The sequence below is a fragment of the Ceratotherium simum genome, chromosome 13 (genome assembly GCF_057802395.1).
Source record: "Ceratotherium simum simum isolate JZ-2026a chromosome 13, ASM5780239v1, whole genome shotgun sequence".
Taxonomy (NCBI): domain Eukaryota; kingdom Metazoa; phylum Chordata; class Mammalia; order Perissodactyla; family Rhinocerotidae; genus Ceratotherium; species Ceratotherium simum.
In genome coordinates this window covers 54170541-54194403 of record NC_141912.1, presented here as the reverse complement: position 1 = coordinate 54194403, position 23863 = coordinate 54170541, and positions in this window count along the sequence as shown.

Here is a 23863-nt window from a genome sequence, read left to right as displayed (position 1 = left end):
AGAATAATTAGTAATCTGACTTAGCTGAGAAAAACACTTGGACTGGGATTTCTTTGTGAATTAGAAAAGACTAACTGGTGGCTCCAAGATGATTTTACTCTGTCATAGACACGTGACTCTACTCTCAACAAGGGGCATTTTTAATGAAATTTTCAACAAAACCCTAAAACCATTGCTTTACCCCATCCTTTGGTACATGCCATTCTGAACACTTCTCTGCAGTGATTATTATGATATATTTATAAATCAGTGAAAAATATGTTATAATTTGAATCCACACATTTATATGTATCAGAATTCTTAAAATACTATGATACTAAGACAGATAACAGGAATTTCCAGAGGCAGCATATGTTGTGTGATGAAGGCTCAGTTACCCACACGTGAAATACTACCTGATTCTTACAGGGGGTTCAACAAGGTGCTAGGCAGTGTGCTAGGTATTATGCTTATGGCATTCTATTGAAACTTCACAGCAACACTTACTATGTAGTAAGTGCTCTTTTTCTCCCAATTATGTAACTGACAACAACCCTACGTAGTACTCCTATTTTATCACCAATTGTGTAAGTGACTTGCCTAAGATGGCAAGTGATAAAGCCAGATTTGAACCCAGGATATTTGACTGCCCGTTCTAACCACTACAAACATTTTAACACTGTAAACCCCTGAGATGGGTATAGAACTCCTTTGTTTTGATGGTAAATAATTTAAGACAATAATTTGTTAATGAAGAATTTCTTGGGAGTACTCCTAACCACTTCCGGTTTTGTGCTGCCTGATTGGAATCGATTTTTGCACAAATAAACTAAAATTTTTAATACGCCTCAGTTCATCTTTTCACGGTTCTGGTGTCAGAAGAGGGAAGTGAGGGAGACACTCAACAGCCCCCAGGAGCAGCAGGCAGCCAGGCCTAGGTATCCGCCGAGCCCCTTGAGCTTGCTGCCTTCTCGCTGCCTCTGGAGCTGGTAGTCCTGTCCCTCTTGATCCTGGATCCCAGCTTCACAGCTTTTGGATTATGAGTTTCTAGATTTTACTTGAATGTTTCTTTTTCTGGACTGGGTCTGGAAACCAGTCAGCGTAGGACTAAGTCTGGGGTTGAGATGGGTTCACGGTAGAAACTGAATGGGGGCCAGTGTGAGGTTTCAGTGAATAAAATTTTGTTTTAAGGCTGAACAAGTCAGTTAACCTTACCAGAGATAATCTTGAATTACAGTGGCCACAGTGGAGAATTTTTAACCGTCTTAGATAAGCTTATCCATTTACAAAGTGTCCTAGAGAAAAGGGGGTCTTAGCCAGGCACTCATTACAAAGGGTAGAAGGAAAGTTATTTTTCCCTCTCTACAGTTTCTGGTGACCTGGATGAGGCCTGCTGGGACACCCCACTTGCTCTGGAGCCTGGAGACGGAATCCTGAGAAAACTGGCAGAAGCTAGCAAAGGGTAAGAATTCTTACCAAAGTCGGCTCTCCCAGATCTCTATCCGTGGTGCCTGGTCAAGAGAGGAAGGTAAAATTTCACATTGCCTCTTCCTTTCCAAATTCAGATTGGCAGGAAAAAAACATTGATTATCAATCCTTTCTCTCCCAGGGACAGCTATTGCCTTCTTGTTTGTCTCATTTTGTGTCCTGTGAACTTGGCTTGGCAATCATCAGATTTGGGACCCCCAAGATATGGCCAGACAGGAATGTGGGTTGCTCCCCATTTGTGATTGATATGGCTGGATAGAAATGTGAGTTGCAATCCATTTTCAGCTAGGGTCCTACCCAGCTGTTGCCAGCTCTCAGAAGAATTGTCTAATTCTTTTTCTTTTGGTTGTCTTTGGGCGTGGCTGTGGATCTTGGGAGGATAGTATCCTTTACACCCTCTTTGAGGACCCCTCTTGTGTCCACGGGGTTGTTCAATACTGCCAAGAATATTTACTGTTTGTCCCAGATGAAATCTGACAAGATATTTGAAAAGAGTCTTTTTTAAGGTAGCTCTATGGTCAGAAGTTGGCCAAATAGGAAGTTGCTATTTAGAGCCTGATAAGAACATTTTTAGGCCTTCTCTCCTAAGCTAAAATGAAACTGTGTACCCAGAGGGAAAGAAAAACATTTTGAAACCATTGTGGAAGGGTTTACTAAAACATTCCAAAGAAACACAGCTGTAAATCTAGAACATAGGAATCTTTCGATTTCCGTCTTGGTTGAAGATCTTCTCCCTGATATAAAGAAGCAAATTGAGGATCATGTAGTTGGATGGCTTGGTCAGCGTCTTGATATCATTCAAGTTGCAACCCAATTCTATGAGTAATTAAAAACAACTGTACTTGTCTTACAAATCCACTCTTTACAAGAACAGAAATGTGGCTCTAGAAATAATTCAAAGCCCATCTATCCTTTTTACCAATCCCAAAAACTCCCTTATCCATCTCAAAATGTATACAGATATTGTAAAAGATATGGATTTGGAAAACAAAAGCTCTTCTTGGAGAAACCTATGTTCTTTCTCTGTGGCTTTAAGATGTAAATGTTCTACCTGGTTTTCTCTAGGAACCCAGAGCCATTTCTTGAAATGCAAACTTTAGGGAGGTAATTTTCATAGAACAAAACCTGAATGGATTTTTGTGTGTGTGTGTGAGGAACATCAGACCTGAGCTAACATCCGTTGCCAATCCTCTTTTTCTGAGGAAGATTGGCCCTGGGCTAACATCTGTGCCCATCTTCCTCTACTTTATATGGGACACCACCACAGCATGGCTCGACAAGTGGTGCATGGGTCCGCACCCGGGATCCGAACCTGCGAATCCTGGGCCGCCAAAGTGGAACACACACACTTAACCGCTATGCCACTGGGCTGGCCTCCTGAAGGGATATTTTAAAAAGTTGTAGAAGGTTTGTGGAAAAGGAATCTTGGAAAAGGAATTTTATGTGTGGTCAAGCTGATTATAAATTGGAATGGATTTGTTTAAGTTGTTAAAGAATAAGTTTTAGTATCAAAAGTACTCAAAATTAGAATTTGGGTTTCTCTCTGTTAAAAGGTCAAAGTCTTTTTGGACTATTGGTCTTCTCCTGATAAGACATTGTGAAAGTTTTCTTTTGTTTTGTTTTGTTTTTTAACTTTGGGGTAATCTACTTAGAAAACAAAGATTTTGTGTCTTACCAATATACAAGTTTCTGATAAATTTAAGATGACAAAACAGAACTGGGTAAGAATTTCCAGAACTAATGGAAAAACTGAATTCAAGCTGAATGAGAATTAATAATATGAGATTGAATGAACCGATAAGGATGATTGTCATTTTTTTTTTTACAACTTTTTCTTTGAAATATTGCTGGTTCCTTAATGTTTTATTTTTCTAAGTTTAAGGGAAACTTTTTCTCTTTTCTCTTAAGCTATCTATGATTTACAGTAATTTTTTAAAGTATACTTGTATAAACAGAATTGAGACATTTACTTTTTCTACCTATTTGATCCCTCCAAAACTCAGAAACCTATTAAATATTCTTATTTTTATGGCAATATGGTTATTTGTATAAGTTTAATAAGAATCTATTCTCCTTGTAGCAGGACACAATTGAAAATATTGGTTATATTACCAGGGCTTTGACTGGAATGTCATATTTGAGAATATGCATAAACTCAGATATGACCAGATAGTTTTAAGGAACTAAGGTTGACTATATGAAGTCAATAAAAACACCTTGGAAAAATTGGCCTTGTACCTTGCTTAAAGTGTTCCTGGCAGCCTTACCAGGTGAGTAAGGAAGGTCATTTCCTGGCAGGCCCAGGAACCTCAGGATATCTTGGAGATCTCAAGAAGAAAGAAATTCACCCAAATCTATAATTATTGCAAGCAAAGTCCCATGGTGAGTTCCTGGCTTGGCTTCTTAGCCTGGAGAGGCTTTTAAAAGTCCATTCTAAGATTTCTTACAAAAAGTTCCAGCAAAGCAGATTTAAAAAGAGCCTATATGGTCAATAACTAATCTTGCTGACACTTATATAAATAATCAGGCCAAGTTTAATGAGATTGGACTTATTTTGCAAACAAATTAGCTTTACTGTGATTATTGTTGAAAGACAACAGAGCAATTGTAGAGAAAAAAATTATGTTTCAGTAGAAAATTGTAATACAACCTTGTGAATATCAGATTCTAGTCCTTTTCATTGTCTCTGAGGTTTTGTTATATCTCTGTAAACTGAACTAGAGCCTGTATTCTTCCAGTTTCCTAAAATATCTGGCTACAGCTTTCCAGACCAACACTTCCAATTTTCTCCCACTCTTCTGATTTGGAATCATTAATAACAAAGACTTCCCTTTCATCTCCTTGGAAGGGACCATACCAGGTCCTCCTCACTACCCAGACAGCAGCCAAACTTCAGGGACTTGAATCTTGAGTTTACATCTCCCAATTAAAAAAGACTCCTCCAGACTCTTAGAACTGCATACTACTTGGAAATCTAAAATTAAAATTGATTAGGGAGGTTCATCCCCAGAAGAAAATACCATCTTGAGATGGACAGCTCTCCCAAGACCATGAATCAAGATCTTCACTTCCAATATGAAAACTTTATTCCTTTTGCCTTTTTGACACTTGCTTTTTCTCTCTGTTAATGCACAGGAAGACAATGCTCCTTAACTCTGGCAACCTTGCTGATTCTACTGCTAAGGCTATAGCTTCACAACAAAAGTCCCTAGGCTTTCTTGCTAAGATGATTTTAGATAATAAAATTGCTTTAGATTACTTACTGGTGAAAAAGGAGGAGTCTGTGCCATGGCAAATATCTCCTGCTGTACCTCAATCAACCTCAGGTTGCAAATACAAGAAATTAACAAACCAGCCACTTGGCTAAAACACATTGATCTCCCTTCAGGTGCATTCTTTGATTTATTTGATACCAACTGATTTGATTTGTGGGGGCCCTGGTTAAGGAGTATACTTCAGTCTGTTGGTATTATCCTCCTAATAGTTGTCATTGTATTCTCCCTGGTGTGCCATGTCCTCTCAAGGGTCTTAAATGCATGTTCACAGCCATCAGCAGTACATCAGATGGTCTCACTGTACTCGGAGAAACAGAAACAAGATGAACAATGAGATGAACAGCAGAAACAATTCTTCCATGGATCAGACATCATAACCTATGAGTTTCACAATGAGACAAGAGCAACTTTTAACTCTGATGACTGAGAGTGGTGCTAATACCTATTTTTGGTCAATCTCTAATGTGTGAGAGGATGACCAAAAGGGGAAATTGTTAAATTAATTAAACAAGGAGGCCATTAGACTGATGTGTCTCTAATCTGTGGCGGGCTACATAAGCTAAAGAAAATCTAAGCCTGTAATGCCTCAAGGTTAGGAAATCAAAATGCTGAGGACAACCAATCACAAACAGCCAACTAGGCTTTAAGATATAGCCAATCTGTCATTTCCTTACTTCGGCCTTTTCTCTATGAAAGTCTCTTCCAAAGCTGCTGACAGTGGAGTGCCCCTAACCACTTCTGGTTTGGTGTTGCCCAATTCCAACTGATTTTTGCTCAAATAAACTCTTAAAATAAAAAAAAAGAAAAGAAAAAGTTCTCATATTATGGAGTAGATTACAATATATGACAGGATTTGTGATGAAACTTGAAACTTTAAAGAAAATTTAAAGTATATGCATTCTTTCTTCTCTTCAGTCTAGTATCTTGATAGAAGATTGAGAAGCACTGCTACTGGTATAATTATTACTATTGCTTATCTTCCTCTCTGCGTTGTTTCTCTTAGTGCTGTCAAGTCAATTGCCTCTGCTAGTGACCCTGTGTACAGCAGAGCGAATCCCTGCTCTGTCTTTTTGAGCCATCCTCTTACCTTCCAGCGCTCTATGAGACAATGCTCTGCTGCTATTCATAGTGTTTTAGTGGCCAATTTTTTTGGAAGTGGGTAGCCAGGTCCTTCTTCCTAGTCTGTCTTATTCTGGAAGCTCTGTTGAACCTGTCCAATGTGGTATTGGAAACACTAGTGGCATAGCTTTCAGTATCACAGCAACATGCAGCCACCACAGTATGACAACCGACAGATGGGTGGTGTGGTTTCCTAACCAGGAAATGAACCTGGCCGTGGCAGTGATAGCACCAAATCTTAACCACTAGATCTCTAGGGCTGGCTTTTCCTTTCTAACCCATCCCAAATTTGGGGAAGCATATAAAATACTGGTAATTTTTCCCCACCTCATAAAAACATGTGTCTTAGTGAGTCTATGATATGAACCTAGAGTTTGAGCTACATTTAAAAGGTAACACAAAGTGTTCAAGAGCATTTAACAGGAACACGTGGTGATACCACTATGCCTAAATATGGCCTTAGAATGAAAAGAAACAGCACTTCTTCCCTTAAATGCATGCCTTTCAGACTTCCCATCAATACAGAAAAATAAGAAGCCATTTCTTTTAATATACAAACTACCTGGCCTTTTCATCCTCTTTTTTCTGAAAGAAATATTTGTTTAATAAAAATGTCTTTTTTTCCTGAGGACATGCTATAATTTTTTTCTACCTTAATGTAAACAAAATAGCATCACTTATACACCAGACGATTTGCATTTTGAGACAAAGAGAGCACACTAGATGTGTATGATGGCTTAACTCAAAACATACATATCAAAGCTGTTACTAAAATTGCGCCAAAAATTAAAAAAAAAATAGATATCTCAGTACCTTAGGTTGCATAATATATTCCATTTGAGATTGTATACAAAGGATTAGAAAACCACTCAACACTGCAATATATTTTAGAACTTCAAAGGACAAGAAGAAAGCATGTAAATGGTTTTGTTTTCCTTTGTTCTTGCTCTCTTGAGTTGTGAAATAGAAATTTACTGAGTCCCATCAGGAGTCATGCCTGAAAACCATTGAACTAATAGTAGCACAATAGAATCCTAGAGAAAAGGCTTTATTCTCTATGCCAGACATCATTAACTGGTCCCCAAAGCTTAGATGAAGCCTATGGAAATATATTATTTGGACCACACACAGTATGGCCTTTTTAAAACGAGAAATTATTTACCAACATTTAAAACGAATACATTTCTGAATTTTCAGAATCTCTTGGCAAGTCAGATAATCCAGTAACTTTGATCTCCCAAAGGCTGGAGCTGAGTAGAAACTGCACCTCTTAGCTTCCCATTGTCCTTTTCAATCCTTCCCCCACCTGCTTTACTTCTTCCTACTTCTTGCCTGGTTCTTGCCAGCATTTGAGTTTACAGCCTTTGCCTTTACCCAGGTTGCATCCTCTAATTTTCGCATGTCTGCTCATGGCATACCTATTTCCACATTTAAGTTTAAACAATTTTTCAGTCCTCTTTTTCCATCCTATTGTTATCCTTTATCACCATCTCCAATCAGTCACAGAATCCACATGTCCATAAGACATACTACCACTGACCTCATCTAGGACCTAAGATTTCATGCCTACACTGCTATAAGCAGATTCCTAGTTTAATTCCTGACTCCCCTCTCTCCTGAAACTTAAGCCATTATTATTATTATTATCAATTTTTTGATGAGGAAGATCATCCCTGAGCTAATATCTATTGCCAATCTTCCTGTTTTTGCTTGAGGAAGATTGTCCCTGAACTAAAATCTGTGCCAATCTTCCTCTATGTTGTATGTGGGACACTGCCACAGCATGGCTTGATGAGCGGTATGTAGGTCCTCACCCGGGATCTGAATCCGTGAACCCCAGGCCACCAAAGCAGAGCCTGTGAACTTAACCATTACATCACTAGGCTGGCCCTAAGCCATTATTAATCAGTGTCATTTTCTTAAATTTGTTCACCTTTTTATTTTACTTATCTATGTATCCCTATTAATTTTGTCAGGTATTATTTGGTTTATTCTTAGTACCATAACACATTTGGGGTCTCTACATACCTTATTGTGGATGAAACGGTGGAGCAATCTGAAGTCATTTTTGTCCCCTTCTTTTGGAAGGCTTGGGACTTTCTTTCTTCGCTCTTTTAACCAATGACTTCTCCCTTCTCCAAAATCCTTTAGCATTGATTATCTCCCTACGACACGATACTCTCTCCTCTCAGCTTCTGTTTTTCCATCCTCTAATTCTCTTTCCCCTAACAGATCATAAACTCTTAACTGGTAAGGACTATACTTTCTTCTGCATACTCAGCAATGTGGTGGGCAGAACACGGATTTTTATTAAACACATTTTTGAATAAGTGAATTGAATTACATAAATCACAAATACTCCTCCCTAGTCTAATTTTTAATCAAGATAAAGAATCTTTGAGCAAGGGGAAGGAACCAGAAACATAGAGAGTGGGGTGTTGAAATGCACTTTGAAGTAAGATGTTCAAACAGACCACGATTTGGATCCCTACCCCTGCCTAAGAGCTGTGAGACCAGAAGCAAATTATTGAAACTCAGAATTTCATAGTCCTCTGTTATATGCTGAAACTAATGATTTAGAATAATCATATCAACCTCCTAAAGGTGTCTCAAGAATGAAATAGGCTCATCTACTTAACATGCCATTTGCATTGCCTGAGGATAGACAGCACCGGGCAAACATTGAACACCTTATACTGTTAGAATTGTATTTTAGACAAGGAAACAAAAGTAAGATCATTCGAATAGTTAGAATTCATCCCAGAACTAGGTTCCACGTGCAAAGAAGTAAAAGCATCTTCAAGAGAGAGTGGAGTAACTATCACAAAGAGGACAATAAGTTAAAATTGATTCACATATTCATTTATGAAATAAATATTTCTGTATCTCCTGGTTTGAGCCAGGCACCACGGTGGACAGCGGGGATATTGTAGTGAGAAAAACCAGACGCGATTTTTAACCTCACGGGATTAATCATCTGGCAAGGGAAATAGAGACAGACATTTAGGAAACAAGAACAAGTGTCATGAGAGTTAAGAAGAAGAAATGCACAATGCCATGGCAGCATATGTCTGGAGAATCTAACACAGCAGGAAAGGGCTTCTGTGATGGTTAATTTTATAGGTCAGCTTGATAGGGTGCCCAGATAGCTGATAAAACATTATTTCTGGATGCGTCTGTGAAGGTGTTTCCAGAAGAGATTAGCATTTGAATCAGTAGACTGAGTAAAGAAGGTTGCTCTTGCCAATACTGGTGGACACCGTCCAATCCATTAAGGCCCAGAATAGAACAAAAAGGAGGAGGAAGAGCGAATTTGATCTCTTCTTGAGCCAGGACATCTGTTTTCTGCTGCCCTCCAACATCAGTGCTCCTGGTTCTTGAGCCTTCTGACTCGGACTGGGACTTACCCCCTTCTGCCCTTCTCGGGCCTTCGGGTTTGGACTGAAACTACACCACTGGCTTTCCTGGGCCTCTAGTTTGCAGAAGGAGGTTGTGGGACTTTTCACATGGGAATTTCACAGCACGATAATTGCTGTGAGACAATCTATCATAACAAATATCTTTCTGTATATCCATATATATTCCATTGGTTCTGCTTCTCTGGAGAAGCATGACTAATACAGCTTCCCTGAGAAAGTGATTTTTATTCCAACACGGAAAATCCACAAGTGTTGGAATAGGCTCAGAGGCTGTGTGGGAGGAGGGAAGTGGGGAGTAGAGTAGGTGTCGGAATGGAAGAATGAAATGGATTTAGGAGAATGTTTCTGAAAGTGAACACTAAGACGCATGGGAGACTACGAAGCCACAGAAAGAAGACCAGCATGGCTGAGTGGGCAGCATGGACTGGAGAAGCTGCACACAGAAAAGCTGGAGAGGCAGAGGCTACATCATAAAAGCCTTATAAACACATTCAGGATTTTGGAGATGATTGTTAAGGGCAATAAGAATCCATTGAATCCATTCCTATTCAAATATGGGAGGAACGCGATCCTACTGGCTTTTGTTGTTGTGTTTTGAGTTTTTTAAATTTGTTTTTATTTTGAGATAATTGTCACAATGGCTTTTAAAACTGACTTTTTCTTGGGAAATGATCAGAGAGGAGAAAAAACGGACGTGAAGAGATGTGTATGGAGGCTTCTATAGTGATTCAGGAACAGTGAGTGTGTGTTTAATTTCACCCTTCATCTCCTCATGGGACAATCCCATTCCTATTCCTAATCTAAGTGCTGTGCGTGGAGCTAACTGGGGTTAAATGCCAAGACTAGCCACTTTCTCATCATAGTATTGGCCCTGGAGTGAATAACATACTTGTATGTTATTAAATGAAGGGGGCAAACCTATTCTTTTCGAGGTGCTAGTATGGATGCTGAGAAAAAGAAGATCTCACCTCTTGGGGGAAAGCCTACGCTAAGGATCATGTAAGTCTGAGCTTCTGAGGCGTCTTTGCAGCAGCACAGAGAGAACATGCTTAAGAAGCCAACCCAGTAAAAACAGAGCTAAATCGTCATTTGGATTTCTGTCACTGGAAACTCCAAAAGTCCTGACTATTAAGCTAAGTGAGGGATGATGGTGGTTTAGACCAGTGATGGTAGGGAAAAAGAAGAAAAAAAAAAAAAAAAAGACAGAACAATGCACTATATAAAACTTAATTTAAAAAGAATTAAATATGAAGTCATCTTTATTGCTTAGTTAAAATAGTTATACTGAAATTTAAGGTATCGCACATGTGAGAGCACTTACCACGTGCAAGGTGTTCAATACATGTTTTTTGAATTTTATCTGATGAAGAATGAGACATGAAAAGGAGAATATTTGTATTGATTTATTTTGTCACCAAAATTCTGGCATAAACATGGAATAAAACTGTCTAGCCCTAGCTTTCCAAAGCACAGATGGCGTTTACAATTTCATTTTCTATTTTTCTGTCCTTCAGTACTGCTCTGCAGCAGTGCACTGCCCAGGTGGCAGAACCCCGTGGCACTTCTGGATGGGTTTTATATATAGGCATTCCTGAGGCAGGCTGCTATATGGCTCTAGTCTTTGTTGGGTTTGGCAATCACTCTCTCTTGATTCTGCAATTAAGAAATCAGCGAGTCCATGTAGTTACAAGTTACACTCTTAAGTGGTGCCAGTATCCAAACTCCATGATATCTGTGATGCTTTTCCAGGGAGTCATGCTTAACACAGAATGATTGTAAAATTGACTCAGTAACCAGGACCTAGATTAATGCAATTTCCTCAACAACAACCCCGCGCTTGTTTTAATACATTTCCGCTAGACTGATTGTATGAGAAATGGATTAAAACGTACCTAAGCATGTCAATGGAAGCTACCTAAATTTTCTTTTGTTTTAGGGATTGATATTTCCAAGAAGGACAACACATCTGTAGAGTATGGTTTACTGGATTAAGTCCCGTGGCCCCCATTGTCACATACCTAAGCGCTGATAGAACTTTTCTAAGAGATTTGTGATTACCTATAACCATGGCCTTTTCTTTACTGTTGGCCTCTTGAACCACACATTCACGCTCTTATCTACCCACTTGGGGAAATACTTTCTCCCTGCAGTTTCTGTGACCCTAAACTGTTCTGGCTCTCCTCCACTGTTGACACTTCATTTTTCAATTTCTTTTTGCTTTCTGATTCTGTGAGCCACAAGAGTCCACTCAAAGCTGTACATACCTTACTCCCTACATCTATTTCTCCCTGACTTTAGTCCGGTTCCCTATTTTTCGCTATCAAAAAGAAACCTCCAAATATGTATATATCTGCACATCATGTTAAACTCAACATCCTCAAAGTAAAACTATCAGTTTTCTTTATAAATGTGCCTTTAGATATGTTTCTTCAAAGAAAGTGAGGCACAAACAAACCACCATTTATTTTGAGTACTAAAAATAGAAAGAAACACATTTGAATATTTCATTTTCATAAATGTGGTTAAATGAAATTTCTCATAAAAAGCTATGAATTATGTTCAGAGAGACATACTATCCTCATTCGTATTAAATTATGTGTCAGAAAAAGATGCACCTGTTATTTTCCACCCACATTGTTTTTGTTGACTTAATGATTTACATTTTTCATAATTGCTATTGCATAATGGCAAAAATGTTAATGTACCTACCATTTCCCAAAGTTGATCTCCAGTAGCTTCTACAATTTATTTTCATCTGCTTTTAAATGAGAGGTGCTCATCCAAATGGATCCCTTTACTATGTGCCACTTTGTATTTGGGTGAGGAGAACTAATATCAATTGCTACCTTCTAGGTGACACTGAGCCAATCATTTTAAATGAACCACCTCCTCTCATCCTCATGATGATGTCATGAGGTAGCTTTACCACATGCTACAGCTGGTATTCGAACTCAGGTCAGTTTAATCTGAAGACTACACTATTTCCACTACACCAAGCTGATATCCTAGGAAATAAGACATATTTCAGGCAATGTGCTACATAGTTTCCATGTTTTCTCTTTTAAGGGGGCCATAGGGTTTATAAAGTTCTGGAAATACATTGTGTTGATCTATTCTGATCTCACAGTTTTTAACGTTTACATCAGAAGCTATGGGATCAGAATTAAGCACTCCAACCTGTGCTTAAGTAAATGTACTCATGAAACCACAAAGAGATACTTAGGATTCCAAAATGAAGTGAACTCTGGAGATTTGGGAGGGGTTCTTAGTGACTAAATTTATTCCTTTAGCATATGTTTATGGAATGGCAATCTAACATATTGGCAGCAACAATTAATTTTTTTACTTTGTTTTCAATTTTTCAAAATATTTGTTTTCCCATGTGGTGAAATATGTTTACAGAATTACCTAATTGATCACTTTACATTTAACACCTTTGCTGGTGAATGTTTTGATGCAAATGTTTGTAAAAAATGTGTTCTTACTTAATCCAGAAAGTAGGGATTATATCTTTTTCCATCTTCAGATATGACTTAAGATGCCAACTTTAATAAATAGCCCAAATTAATGTTGAGGCGTGTAAAATCATACAGTCGATCTCTTCTATAAGTTTTATTAAAATAATACACTAACAAAGTAAAAAAAACAAAATGTCACAAAACTTATTATGAAAATCCTACTCTCAGAGGCAAAAATCATGCACTTCCTTTGGTTTAGCTCTTTCGACAGTTGGCACCACCATTATATATATATATATAGAGAGAGAGAGAGAGAGAATGATTGTATATATATAAACTTTGTGTGTGTATATATATATATGAGTGTATATATCATATATGTATAATTGTATATATATATGATTGTGTATATATGATTGTGTGTGTGTGTATATATATATATGCCTTAAGTCATAAATTATAACAAGATCATCAATTCTCCATTGTAAAAGATAAGGAATTTCTCTTACTACCCTCCTAATATATCATTCTATCATTTCCAGATAGATAGATAGAGATAAGACATATATAGATCCATGTTTTGTTTTATATATATGTCTCAATGTTTTATTTCTTATATATACATTTTTACTTTTGCTATCTTTTAATTTTAAATTATATTCTGAGAGCTCTATTTTTGTTCCATCAACTTTAATAAGTAATTTCTCAATTCTCCTGTGGAAGATGAGAATCTTATCCCTCTACACTTCCCTCTTCCTTTTTTTCCTTCTCCCACTGAACTTCTTTCTACACTTCTAATTTATATCACCAAGATTGCAAAAATTTATCCTCTATTTTACATCCAAACATAAATTGCCCACTATTAACTCATCAGTTGTCTCTAATTGTGGAAAACTAATAAAAAGTCATTTAAATTGTGTTCCCCCTAAACCTGGGCCTCATAGTAAATGTAATTAAATTGAAAGTTAAAACAAAATTGGAAGGGAGATCAGACACTGCAAAAACTCTTTCCAATTTGCTTCCCCTCCCCCAACTGTTGCTCAGTGTCCCTAATGTGGGATAGCTATACATTGCTAAGCATTAGTATAATGGATATTCTGTGTTTTTTGTTCTTTTTGTTTACCCAAAAAATTGCATTATAAAATCTCCATCTGGAGATATTTCGATTAGAGACCATTTAGCTTCCCTTGGGAAAAAAGATATACATAGACTAGAAGACTAGATGTCTCTTCTACTTCATCTATAATATCTAGGTAGTTTATGATTTGAGACATATGATATAGGGTCACCAAGGTGGCTGACCATGGCTTTTCTGAAATAACAAAGAAACAGGCCCTTGCAAGTGAGTAGTGCTTAGACTAGGACATAACTCCACAACCAGGGCATGGGGCTATTTTTTTTTTTTTTTTTGATAACAAATAGTCCCAAGATTTTGATAGCTAAATGACATGTGACTCATATGATATTTTCTCAAGAGATCCCAAGAGTCATGGGTACAAGGAACTCAGTCCTCCTAGCCAGAGGCAGCATGATTAATAAATGCTGAAAAGATCAAAAAGCTGCAGTATACAACGGATAATGCAATTTTGTCGCATCTCAAGAGGACATATTAGAGTGGATACACAACTTGTGATAATACTAAAAATAAGAAGCCCAAGGCTTTCATGGGCAGCTCTATTAACACCTTCCCTGACATAGCCGAAGCAATTTCTATCCGCCATTTCCCATTCTCATACATGCATAGATAAATACACCATTCACTTGAAAGTAGGGCTTTAACCTTGTTAAGATAATTTCTCAAAATCAAGGAAAGCAATTAACTTCACTTTCTGAGTATGTCTACCAATTTATGTTAGTCAGAAGAGATTACCTGATAAAAGTAAAATAAATCATGTTTTAAAGATATTCTATATCTACCTTGATTTTTCTCATCTGTTACATACGCTGTAGCATGTGGTACAAATATATAACCTCACATTTTTCCTAACATGGAACAGTTGGACATATCAGAGATCAAGGGAAATAATCCAAAGAAGCAAGAAAACAAAAATTCAAAAATTATATAACTATCTGTATTATAATATAATATATACAGTCATGTCATTTAACGACAGGGATATGTTCTGAGAAATGCGTCGTTAGGCAATTTCGTCGTGAGAACATCATAGAGTGTACTTACACAAACCTAGATGGTATAGCCTACTACACACCTAGGCAATATGGTACTAACCTTATAAGACCATATGTCATATATGTGGTCTGTGGTTGACTGCAATGCTGTTATGTGGTGGATGAATGCAATTATAGATAGACAATTGTTTATCTATGTCTATCTATCTTTCTAGCTATGTATATAAACTCATATCTATATAAATTCACAGCCACATGCTATAAAAATAAAAATCTTTCAACTATGTGAATAAAATTAGAAAGGACACAAAAAGTCGTACTTCCCTCTCCAAATCTCAGTAGGATTTAACTTTCATTGAAAAAAGCAAGTAGTTGTTGAGAAACCCAAACAATAATTTTTCATTCCAAATAAAAGGACGTATAACAAATACTCTGCAGGAAAAGTGAATAAGTTGCCTTCCCGAAAAATCTATGGCACATAGGAATAAAGGAGGACAGGAAAAAGAGAAGTCTTTATTTTACCATTCCACTGAATATACTTGTTAATCTAGACACGTAAAGCAGATAAACCAGATGGCTGTGAGTTGGGTGGGGAACCAAAAAGAAGAGGAAATTAGCTTTGCAACTGACAATCAATGTGAGCTGAACGGAGATGAATAAAATACAAACTAAAGCCCTGTAACTTTCAAGACACAAGTTTCACTGCAAACTGACCATCAGGGTGATCTGCTGACACATAAATGAAATGTGGCAATATAAATCAAGAAGTGAACCCATGGCAGAGGACATGCTCAAGTTAAGAAGAAAGTATTTCAGGACTGAATGACCAAATGAACAACTACCACAAGACATACTTCTGACCATCACTACACAGTCTGGATAAAAAAACAAATAGAAGTTCCAAACAGAACCTCTTTTATCTTTTATTAATTATAAGCAGAAACATCTGATACAAAATAAAAGCTTAAATACTACTCCCCCTGATAAAAAATGTAGAAAGGAATAATGAAACAAAAGAAAAAAGACAGATGAATGTATTTTAGTAAAAGATTTTCTGAAGGAAACAGAAGTTCAAAGAAATTGGAAACAAACTCAAAGAAAGAAGAAATGATTAAACAGCTACAGAACTTGAAAAATGTACAGTAAAAATTAAGAGATAAAAGGTGAGAATATATAATAAGGACATTAGGGTCTTTCACATCCAACCATTATAAGATAATAAGAAATGAATTTACAGTCTCATCTTAACCAGAAAACTAGAAAAAATTTATGAAGTAACAGTTTTTATTTATTGGATAACAAACAATACAGAAATGTGATCTCTAAGAGAAGGAAAATAATGGAAGACCCATAATCACTGCAACTTTCTTCCTGAAAGCAAATTTCACACTTCAGAGCTGTTGGTCTCACTGAGTAGAGTAAACAGAGATCAGATTTCAGGGAATCTGAGGCAGCTGGAAGTTGTAGGACTGAATTCCAGATTGGAGGGAGTTAGACAAAAAAAGAGCTCCAGAAATCTTCATGGAGTCCCATAGAATTCTTGCTCTATCAAAAGATACACATATGTGGGTTCAACTGTACGAAATCAGGCAAAAGGCAACCAGTGATCTTCCAGGTGAATAATCCCTAGAGCTCATGCAGAACGAGAACTCATTTGAATTCCCTTCAGGTAGAGTGGGGAGATTCTGTTGATCACTCTGGGCATATCCTATTAGAGCATCTAAGACACCCCTAGCACAATGGCAACTCTAGACTTACTCTGAGCAAAATTTATAAATAAGATCCAAAAGGTTCCAACTGAACAGCAAAGAATTTAACTATCAACCAGATAACAGGCCAACTGTCTTGAAAATAAGACAATAAAACCAAACACTCAATAGCATAAAATCTGTAATGTTCAGTATTCAATCAAAACTCATATGCACATCAAGAAACATGAAAATGTGGTCCATACACATGAGAAAAGTTATCTAATAGAAACAGACTGAGAAATGACAGAAATTATGGAATTAATGTAGAAAGATGTTAGTACAGCTGTTATAACTATGTTCAAGTACGGAAAGGAGAACATGAACATAGTAAGAAGAGAAATGGAAGATATAATGAATAAAAAATGTAACTTCTAGAGAGGACAAATATAATACTTGGCACAAAAATTTACTGGATAATGTTAACAACAGATAGGACATTATAGGGGGGAAAAAGGCCAGTGAACTTGAAAACATAACAATATAAACTATTCAAAATAAAACACAAGGAAAAAATGATTTTAAAAAATGATAATAGTGACTTATAGGACAGTCTCAAGTGATCTAACATGTTAGTAATTGGAGTCCAAAAATGAGAATTTGGGTAGAAAAAATATTTGAAAAATCAACAGCCAAATATTTTCCAGGCTTGATGTAATTTATAAACCCACAGATACAAAACCGTATACTGTCTACAAGAAATTTACTCTAAACATAATGACACATGTTAAAAGCAAAAGGAAGCAAAATTATATAACATGCAAACACTAATACTAAGGAGAATGGAATGGCTTTATTAATATCGACAAAGTAGATTTTAGAATCAAGAATATTACCAGGAGGGGCTGGCCCCATGGCTGAGTGGTTAAAGTTCCACACACTCTGCTTCAGCAGCCTAAGGTTCATGGGTTTGGAACCTGAGTGCAGACCTACTCCACTCATCAGTCATTCTGTGGAAGCATGCCACATACAGAATAGAGGAGGACTTGCACAAAGGTTAGCTCAGAGCTAATCTTCCTCAAGCAAAAAATGAGGAAGATTGCCAATGGATGTTAGCTCAGGGAAAAGCTTCCTCACCAAAAAAAGAAAAAAAAATATTACCGGGAATAATAAGGGAAATTTCATAATTATAACAATTTCAATTTATTAACAAGAAATAATCTCACATGTGTATGTACACAAAAGCAGCGTCAAAATACGCAAGGGAAAAATTTACAGAGTTGAAAGGAGAAATCTACAAATCTACAAAGCTATTTGGACACATCAATATTCCCCTCTGGGTAATTTAGAAAACAAATAAATAGAAATTCAGTGAGTGTATAGAAGACCTTAGTAATCCCCTCAACCAACTTGACCCAGATGACATTTATAGAAAAGTCCTCTCAACAGCAGCAGGACGCACATTGTGCTCTAGTTTATATGGAACATTCACCAAGGCATATCTTATGCCAGGCCATAAAACAAGTCTTAGTAAATTTAGCAACAATTACAATCATACTGACTATGTTTGCAACCATAATGAAACTAAATTAGAAACCAATAGCACAAAAATGTCTGGAAAAAATATATGTAGACATTAAACAATGCACTACGAAATAACAAATGAGTTAAGGAAGAAACCATAAAGGAAATTATAAAATATTTATAATTAAATATAAAGGAAAAACATATCAAAAATTAAGGTATGCAGCTAAAGCAGTATTTAAGGAAAATTTATAGCTTTAAATAACTATATTAGAAAAGAAGAAATGTCCAACAATATCTTCAACTTCAATGTTAAGAAGTCAGAAAATGAAGAGCAAATTAAACACAAAGAATGCAAAAGGAAGTAAATAATAATGATAAGAGCAGAAATCAATGGAATGGAAAATGAAAACATTAGACAAAACTAATGAAACTGAAAGCTGGTGTCTAGAAAAGATCAATAAAATTGATAAACTCCTAGTTAGACTGATCATTACAAAAGAAAAACAGAAGCTCCAATTACCCATATAATGAAACAAGAAATATTTCTACACATTTTAAAGATATTAAAAGAATAATAAAGAAATGTTATTAGCAACTTTATGCTGATAAAATTTGCAGCTAAAACGAAATGGACAAATTATATGAAAGATACAACCTATCAAAATTAGTTCAAGAAAAATAGAAAATCTTGAATATATTTATGTCAATTAAAGTAATTCACTTCATAATGAAACACCTTCTTACAATGAATTAATTAGTGTCAGATTGCTTTGTCAGAGAATTCCTTCAAACATTTAAGGAAAAAGTAATGCTGAGCCTCTAACAAACTCTTTCAGTAAAACAAGGGGGAAGAAATACTTCCCAACACCTTTCGCCAGGCCGGTGTTACCCTGATAACAAAACCAGGCAAAGACATGACAAGAAAAATCATTACATGTTGAAATGCTGAATTTTTTTTCTTAAGATTGTGGACAAGATAAAACTCTCACCGTTTTGACCCAAAATTTTGTTAGAGGACCTAGCCAGTACAGTAAAGCAAGAAAAAGAAATGAAAGGCATACAAGTTGGAAAGACAGAACTAAAAACTGTCTTTATTCAAAGATGACATGACTATGTATGTAGAAAATCCTAAATAATCTATAAAAAAGCTACTAGAATTAACATGTGAGCTTAAAAATGTCACATGATCCAAGGTCAATGTGCAAAATTGATTTCATGTGTTAGTAATAACAATTGAAAATTGAATTTAAAACATCACTTATAATATCGTCACATTCATAAAAATTTAGGATAATTTTAATAAAATATACGTAATTATTATCCACTGAAAACAATAAAATATTGCTGAGAAATTGAGACCTAAATGAATAGAGAGATACAGCATGTTCATGCATCAGATGCTCCATACTGTTACAATGTTCAATCTGCTCTGCAGATTTAACACTAGTCCATTCAAAATGCAAGCTGATTTTTTCTAATAGACAGGACAATTCTAAAATGTATGTAGAAATGTAAGGGGCCTGGAAGAGCCAAAACACTTTTTAAAAAAGAATCAATTTGGAAGACTTGAACTACTTGATTTCAAGATTTATTACAATGCTATAGTAATCAAGACAGTGTAAAATGGCATAGGAATAGACATAAAAACCAATGGAAAAGAATGGAGAGTCCAGAAAGGCATTCAAACATATATGGTCAATTAATTTTCAACAATTATGCAAAAGTAATTCTATGTAAAATCATAGTCTTCAACAAATGATGGTAGAATAACTGAATTTCTAAATGAAAAACATTGGACCACAACCCTTACCTCAAACCATATGCAAAAATTTAGAAGTGGATTATAAACCTATACATTTTAACTAAAAAAAATTAAACTTTTATATAAGAGAACATAGAATATTTTTGAAACTTCAGTGTAGGCAAAAACTTATAAAATTAAACAGACACTTAGCATATGACCTAGCAATTTAATTTCTAGTGTTTTACGCAAAAGAAACGAGAAACTATTTTCACACAAAGACGTAAACATCAATGTTTATAAAAGCTTTATTCATAACAGCCAAAAACTGGAAGGGATTTTAAAAATGTAATACGTCAATACAATGGAATATATTCACCCATATTAAAGAATGAACTTCTGATAAACAACATGGATGAAACACAATAACATTATGTTAAGTGAAAGAAGTCAGACCATAAACAGCATGCTTCTGTATGATTTCATTCACATGAAACTTTAGGAAAGAAAAATCTCATTTAGAGTAATAGAAAATAAACCAGTGTTTACCTGGGGGAAAGAGTGGGTATTGAAGGATGGGGATTGATTAGCAAGGAGCAAAAGGAAAACTTTTGTTGATGGAAATGTCCTATATCTTGATTGTGGTGGTTACATGGGTGTATATATTTGTTAAAACATCAGACATAAAATGTGTTCATTTTAATGTATGTGACTATACATCAGTGAATTTTAATTAAAAACAAAATGTCATTAGGAGTAATTAAAAATAAAATTCATAGCTGAAAATGAAATCAGTGAAATGGAGGGCAGGAGAAATAACAAATACAAAAGCAAGAAGAAGATATATGGCAAATGCATAATTGGGACTTTTTCCAAAAATCAGAAAGAATAAAAGAAAAAAAAATATTCAAGACATAATGAAACAACGCTTTTCTGAATGAAAGCAGAATCTGTATATGCAGACTGATATTGCATTATGTGCCAAGAAAATCCAATATAGACTAATGACTGAGACATGTTTTGAGTGAGTACTTAACTTATATGGAAAAAATAATAATAATAATAAAAGTTAACTTGTGTAGAGGATTGAATAACGTCCCCTCAAAAGATATGTCCAAATCCTAACCCTGATGTCTGTGAATGTGACTTTATTTGGAAATAGGTCTTTGCAGATGTAATTAAGTTAAGGATCACGGGATGAAATTACCCTGGATTTAGGGCACAAATCCAGTGAATAGTTCCGTTAAAGAGAAAAGTGAGGGAGATCTGAGAAACAGGGTGGAAGGCCATGTGAAGAGAGAAGCAGAGATTGGAGTTATTTAGCTACAAGCCAAGGAACACCAAGAATTGCCAACAGCCACTGGAAGAAGGAGAAAAAGAAGATGAAGCATTAAAAGAAGGTGGAGAAGGAGGAGGAGGAGGAGGAGGCAGAGGAAGAAAGAGATGGTGGGTGGAACTTCAACTAAATTTAATATTTTCATCTTTCATAGACAGGAAGGCAGAAGATAATGTTTGTATAAACGAATCAAGAAAATGTGTGTGTTTTACATTTATAAGAACAGTCACCAGGAGAACCAGATTTATAAAAGAGACAAAAAACAAAATGAAACAAAATACTCTTAGAGTATATAGTAAAATACATATAAAACAAAAAGAACAAGAGATTTTCACTTAAAAACAAAACATATTTTACATCCTACTTTAAATAAGTAATATCACATTTAGTCAAGCAAAAAAAATAATGTCAACTATAAGTGAAGAAATGCAGACTTCTACATAGCTATATTTGATGCTGGAGAATTGTAAAACAATATGTGAAGTGCCCTCAGAGAAGTAAAGTGAATCCTACTTGTAATCTCAGGATCATTAATTCTAGTTCTGTGTCTCTGAGTAGCACGCTTAACTTCTCTTTGCCTCAGTTTTTTCATCTGAATATTTGAAATAACGATAGTATTTACCCCATATAAAATTAAATGCTAAAATGTGTAATACCCATGGAACAATGGCTTGCACAGCATAAGCACTCAAGAAATGTTAATTAGAGCCTAAGTCAGACTGTTTCAGACATGTATGAACTCAGGGAGCTCAGAACCTACTTATTCTCTTTGAAAAAACTATTTAAGGATAAAATCCGACCACCCAAAATATAAATAGAAGAACTGAGTAGTTATGATAAAGGGACTTGTGGTAAGTAAACAATTAAGCAAATTGTGGTCACAGAAATTAATATAAATGTTATAAACCTTGATAATGTGGAAATAATATTATTGATACATCAGAAGCAGAGAGATTCATTCTGTGTAATTTGGCTGATTTTCCCATCTATTAGGGCAGGAAATTAAAGATATACTTACAGCTGATAAATCAAAGATAATACTTAAAGGTTTATAGTTAATCACAAGAAACACTAAAACAGCTCTAACCATTTCAAATGATCAAAAGGAAAACATTCATTAATTTAAGAGAAAAAGAAGACAAGAAAAATACAGGCCGTAGAATTAGAGTTAAAAAAAAAAAAGCAATAGGAACCTTAAAAGCAGAAATCCCAACATAAAATTAAATTAAAAAAACTAAAAATAAAATCTGGCAAATCAATAAAGATAAATGGTAAAAACTTACTTATGAAAAGAAAAATTTTCCACATTAATTAAAAATGCAAAATCAAATAATGGGCTATATGTGAGAAAAGCTTCCAGAAAAAAGTGAATCAAAAAATATAAAGTATATTGGCAAAGATGTAGTAAGGAATGCAAATGTAGTGAAAAGTGGGTCATGATTATCAGAAAAAGTTGAACTCCTAGCAGAAAGCAATAAAGGGAAAAAGACTTTAGTGATAACATTTACACACCACATTAAACAACTAATTGACGTGAATATTTATGCACAAAATAAACAGAGCATCAAAATTTATGAAGTACACAAAACAAAGTAAGCGAAACCTAGGAATGGATGTAGAAAATTTAATATGATTAACAAGCTTGTTCCCAAGATGCTTATACTCAAATTCAAAAAGTAAAAAATTTGAGTTAAAATGCCTTGGAGAGAAAGCTTCAACTATTCTCCAACGTAGAAATCACACTTTGATTGCAACATAACAAAATTAGAATTTAATGACAGAAGTAGAAAGAAAAAATGACCATCTCAAGTATACAGTATAAAATCATATTCTCTGGTTGAAACCCATCTGATTAGGGATAATTAGTTAAACTTTTTGAACCACAGACTTCTCATATTAAAAATATTGATAATAATAGCATAGATAACATATGCTGGCTGAGAGATATATTAGAGTTCTAAAATCCGCATTACTTGGCTAGGGCTGCCATAAAAAAATACTATAGATTGGGTGGTTTAAACACAGAAGTTTATTTCTCACAATCCTGGAGACTAGAAGTCCAAGATCAAGGTGCCATCAGAGTTAATTTCTCCTGAGGTCTCTCTCCTTTGTTTGCAGGTGGCCACCTTTTCCTTGTGCCCTCACATGGCCTTTCCTCTGTGCATGCATGGACAGTGAGAGAGCTCTGGTGTCTCTTCCTCTTCTTATAAGGAAACTAGTCTTATTAGATTAGAGCCCACTCTTATGACCTTATTACTCCTAAAGGCCCTATCTCCAAATACAGTGACCGTGGGGGCTAAGGCTTCAAAATATGAATTTTTGGAGGGACACATTTGGGTCCATAGCAAGCAGATTACACGAAATCATGTAGACGCATGGTCATTGGAACCTAATAAGCATTCAATACATGTCTGCTTTTAGTCTACTAACCCTAACGTCTGTTAATAGAATAATGCAAATTCAGAATTTTAGGTATTTAAATGCCATCTAGGTCATTTTTGTCTTTCTCACTTATGATTCTTTTATGCTACAAATCAAATATATCCATCTCTAGGAAGGTTTCCTGTCACCCTCTTTTATTTCCCAGCAAATTTTATACCTTTTTCCTTGGTTAAAATCCTATGCCTTATACATACCTATATTGTAGTACCTAACCATCTCTACTTGAATATTTTTTGAAAAAATATCTGTCTCCTGTATGGC